This window comes from Nerophis ophidion, linkage group LG08, assembly GCF_033978795.1.
Source record: "Nerophis ophidion isolate RoL-2023_Sa linkage group LG08, RoL_Noph_v1.0, whole genome shotgun sequence".
NCBI lineage: Eukaryota > Metazoa > Chordata > Actinopteri > Syngnathiformes > Syngnathidae > Nerophis > Nerophis ophidion.
In genome coordinates this window covers 9958892-9963891 of record NC_084618.1, presented here as the reverse complement: position 1 = coordinate 9963891, position 5000 = coordinate 9958892, and the positions used below count along the sequence as shown (strand labels likewise).

At 34.4% G+C, this 5000-nt stretch overlaps 1 protein-coding gene across 2 annotated transcripts in view; it reads left to right on the top strand.

Annotated features, from left to right (window-relative positions):
• lzts2b (leucine zipper, putative tumor suppressor 2b) overlaps window positions 1-5000 on the top strand; it is a 27916-nt gene that overhangs the window by 21795 nt on the left and 1121 nt on the right. The window lies entirely within an intron of this gene.

Here is a 5000-nt window from a genome sequence, read left to right as displayed (position 1 = left end):
TACTCTTGTAATCCTTTTAACTGGAGGAGAGAGTCTCAAATACTCTATCAATCCTTTTAACTGGAGGACAGAGTCTCAAATAATCTTTCTCTTCTTTAAACTAGAGGTGAAAGTCTCAAATACTTTCCCTCCTTTTAACTGGAGGAGAAAGTCTCAAATACTCTTTCAATCCTTTGATCTGGAGAAGAGAGTCCCAAATACTCTTTCAATCCTTTTAACTGAAGGAGAGAGTCCCAAATACTCTTTTAATCCATTTAACTGGAGGAGAGAGTCTCAAATACTCTTTCCCTCCTTTGATCTGGAGGAGAGAGTCTCAAATACTCTTTCCCTCCTTTGATCTGGAGGAGAGAGTCTCAAATACTCTTTCCCTCCTTTGATCTGGAGGAGAGAGTCCCAAATACTCTTTCCCTCCTTTGATCTGGAGGAGAGAGTCTCAAATACTCTTTCCCTCCTTTGATCTGGAGGAGAGAGTCCCAAATACTCTTTCCCTCCTTTGATCTGGAGGAGAGAGTCCCAAATACTCTTTTAATCCTTTTAACTGGAAGAGAGAGTCTCAAATACTCTTTCCCTCCTAACTGGAGGCGAGAACCTCAAATAATCTTTCAATCCTTTTAACTCGAGGAGAGTCTCAAATACTTTCCCTCCTTTGAACTGCTCCTCTGAATGACATCACGGAGCCGGTTGACCTCCAGACGGGACAATTTGTCTGGGAACAACAAACATTATTAGCACTGATGTTCTGTTTTAAGTTCAAGAAAACTTTGCTGCAATGCTAAGCATTAGCATGTTAGCAATTGTGTCAATTTTGTAGGTAGAACACCTAAAGTTGTGCCTATTGTTTCTCTAAGTGTCAGCATACCAAGTGTTTAAATGTTAGCATTTTAGCCAGTTTTGTAGGTATCCAACAAAAAGTATGTAACGATAGTCACAGATATTGTTACTTGGTGCTATATTGCGAGCATGCTACGTGTTAGCATTTTAGCCAATTATTTAGGTATGAAACTAAAAGTCATGGATATTGTTACTTGGTGCTATATTGCGAGCATGCTAAGTGTTAGCATTTTAGCCATTTATTTAGGTATGAAACTAAAAGTCATGGATATTGTTACTTGGTGCTATATTGCGAGCATGCTACGTGTTAGCATTTTAGCCAATTATTTAGGTATGAAACTAAAAGTCATGATTATTGTTACTTGGTGCTATATTGCGAGCATGCTAAGTGTTAGCATTTTAGCCATTTATTTAGGTATGAAACTAAAAGTCATGGATATTGTTACTTGGTGCTATATTGCGAGCATGCTAAGTGTTAGCATTTTAGCCATTTATTTAGGTATGAAACTAAAAGTCATGATTATTGTTACTTGGTGCTATATTACGTGCATGCTAAGTGTTAGCATTTTTGCCATTTATTTAGGTATGAAACTAAAAGTCATGGATATTGTTACTTGGTGCTATATTGCGAGCATGCTAAGTGTTAGCATTTTAGCCAGTTTTGTAGGTATCCAACAAAAAGTATGTAACTATAGTCACAGATATTGTTACTTGGTGCTATATTGCGAGCATGCTACGTGTTAGCATTTTAGCCAATTATTTAGGTATGAAACTAAAAGTCATGGATATTGTTACTTGGTGCTATATTGCGAGCATGCTAAGTGTTAGCATTTTAGCCATTTATTTAGGTATGAAACTAAAAGTCATGGATATTGTTACTTGGTGCTATATTGCGAGCATGCTACGTGTTAGCATTTTAGCCAATTATTTAGGTATGAAACTAAAAGTCATGATTATTGTTACTTGGTGCTATATTGCGAGCATGCTACGTGTTAGCATTTTAGCCAATTATTTAGGTATGAAACTAAAAGTCATGGATATTGTTACTTGGTGCTATATTGCGAGCATGCTAAGTGTTAGCATTTTAGCCATTTATTTAGGTATGAAACTAAAAGTCATGGATATTGTTACTTGGTGCTATATTGCGAGCATGCTACGTGTTAGCATTTTAGCCAATTATTTAGGTATGAAACTAAAAGTCATGATTATTGTTACTTGGTGCTATATTGCGAGCATGCTAAGTGTTAGCATTTTAGCCATTTATTTAGGTATGAAACTAAAAGTCATGGATATTGTTACTTGGTGCTATATTGCGAGCATGCTAAGTGTTAGCATTTTAGCCATTTATTTAGGTATGAAACTAAAAGTCATGATTATTGTTACTTGGTGCTATATTACGTGCATGCTAAGTGTTAGCATTTTTGCCATTTATTTAGGTATGAAACTAAAAGTCATGGATATTGTTACTTGGTGCTATATTGCGAGCATGCTAAGTGTTAGCATTTTAGCCAGTTTTGTAGGTATCCAACAAAAAGTATGTAACTATAGTCACAGATATTGTTACTTGGTGCTATATTGCGAGCATGCTACGTGTTAGCATTTTAGCCAATTATTTAGGTATGAAACTAAAAGTCATGGATATTGTTACTTGGTGCTATATTGCGAGCATGCTAAGTGTTAGCATTTTAGCCATTTATTTAGGTATGAAACTAAAAGTCATGGATATTGTTACTTGGTGCTATATTGCGAGCATGCTACGTGTTAGCATTTTAGCCAATTATTTAGGTATGAAACTAAAAGTCATGATTATTGTTACTTGGTGCTATATTGCGAGCATGCTAAGTGTTAGCATTTTAGCCATTTATTTAGGTATGAAACTAAAAGTCATGGATATTTTTACTTGGTGCTATATTGCGAGCATGCTAAGTGTTAGCATTTTAGCCATTTATTTAGGTATGAAACTAAAAGTCATGGATATTGTTACTTGGTGCTATATTGCGAGCATGCTAAGTGTTAGCATGTTAGCCTTTTATTTAGGTATGAAACTAAAAGTCATGGATATTGTTACTTGGTGCTATATTGCGAGCATGCTAAGTGTTAGCATTTTAGCCATTTATTTAGGTATGAAACTAAAAGTCATGATTATTGTTACTTGGTGCTATATTACGTGCATGCTAAGTGTTAGCATTTTAGCCATTTATTTAGGTATGAAACTAAAAGTCATGGATATTGTTACTTGGTGCTATATTGCGAGCATGCTAAGTGTTAGCATGTTAGCCATTTATTTAGGTATGAAACTAAAAGTCATGGATATTGTTACTTGGTGCTATATTGCGAGCATGCTAAGTGTTAGCATTTTAGCCATTTATTTAGGTATGAAACTAAAAGTCATGGATATTGTTACTTGGTGCTATATTGCGAGCATGCTAAGTGTTAGCATTTTAGCCATTTATTTAGGTATGAAACTAAAAGTCATGGATATTGTTACTTGGTGCTATATTGCGAGCATGCTAAGTGTTAGCATTTTAGCCATTTATTTAGGTATGAAACTAAAAGTCATGGATATTGTTACTTCGTTGCTATATTGTGAGCATGCTAAGTGTTAGCATTTTAGCCAATTTTTTAGGTATGAAACTAAAAGTCATGGATATTGTTACTTTGTGCTATATTACGTGCATGCTAAGTGTTAGCAATTTAGCCATTTATTCAGGTATGAAACTAAAAATCATGGATATTGTTACTTGGTGCTATATTGCAAAAATGCTAAGTGTTAGCATTTTAGCCAGTTATTTAGGTATGAAACTAAAAGTCATGATTATTGTTACTTGGTGCCATATTGCGAGCATGCTAAGTGTTAGCATTTTTGCCAGTTATTTAGGTATGAAACTAAAAGTCATGATTATTGTTACTTGGTGCCATATTGCGAGTATGCTAAGTGTTAGCATTTTAGCCACTTTTTTAGGTATGAAACTAAAAGTCATGGATATTGTTACTTCGTTGCTATATTGCGAGCATGCTAAGTGTTAGCATTTTAGCCATTTATTTAGGTATGAAACTAAAGTCATGGATATTGTTACTTGGTGCTATGTTGCGAGCATGCTAAGTGTTAGCATTTTAGCCATTTATTTAGGTATGAAACTAAAAGTCATGGATATTGTTACTTGGTGCTATATTGCGAGCATGCTAAGTGTTAGCATTTTAGCCATTTATTTAGGTATGAAACTAAAAGTCATGGATATTGTTACTTGGTGCTATATTGCGAGCATGCTAAGTGTTAGCATTTTAGCCATTTATTTAGGTATGAAACTAAAAGTCATGGATATTGTTACTTCGTTGCTATATTGTGAGCATGCTAAGTGTTAGCATTTTAGCCAATTTTTTAGGTATGAAACTAAAAGTCATGGATATTGTTACTTTGTGCTATATTACGTGCTTGCTAAGTGTTAGCAATTTAGCCATTTATTCAGGTATGAAACTAAAAATCATGGATATTGTTACTTGGTGCTATATTGCAAAAATGCTAAGTGTTAGCATTTTAGCCAGTTATTTAGGTATGAAACTAAAAGTCATGATTATTGTTACTTGGTGCTATATTGCGAGCATGCTACGTGTTAGCATTTTAGCCAATTATTTAGGTATGAAACTAAAAGTCATGATTATTGTTACTTGGTGCTATATTGCGAGCATGCTAAGTGTTAGCATTTTAGCCATTTATTTAGGTATGAAACTAAAAGTCATGGATATTGTTACTTGGTGCTATATTGCGAGCATGCTAAGTGTTAGCATTTTAGCCATTTATTTAGGTATGAAACTAAAAGTCATGGATATTGTTACTTGGTGCTATATTGCGAGCATGCTAAGTGTTAGCATTTTAGCCATTTTTTTAGGTATGAAACTAAAAGTCATGGATATTGTTACTTGGTGCTATATTGCAAAAATGCTAAGTGTTAGCATTTTAGCCAGTTATTTAGGTATGAAACTAAAAGTCATGATTATTGTTACTTGGTGCCATATAATGCGAGCATGCTAAGTGTTAGCATTTTTGCCAGTTATTTAGGTGTGAAACTAAAAGTCATGATTATTGTTACTTGGTGCCATATTGCGAGTATGCTAAGTGTTAGCATTTTAGCCACTTTTTTAGGTATGAAACTAAAAGTCATGGATATTGT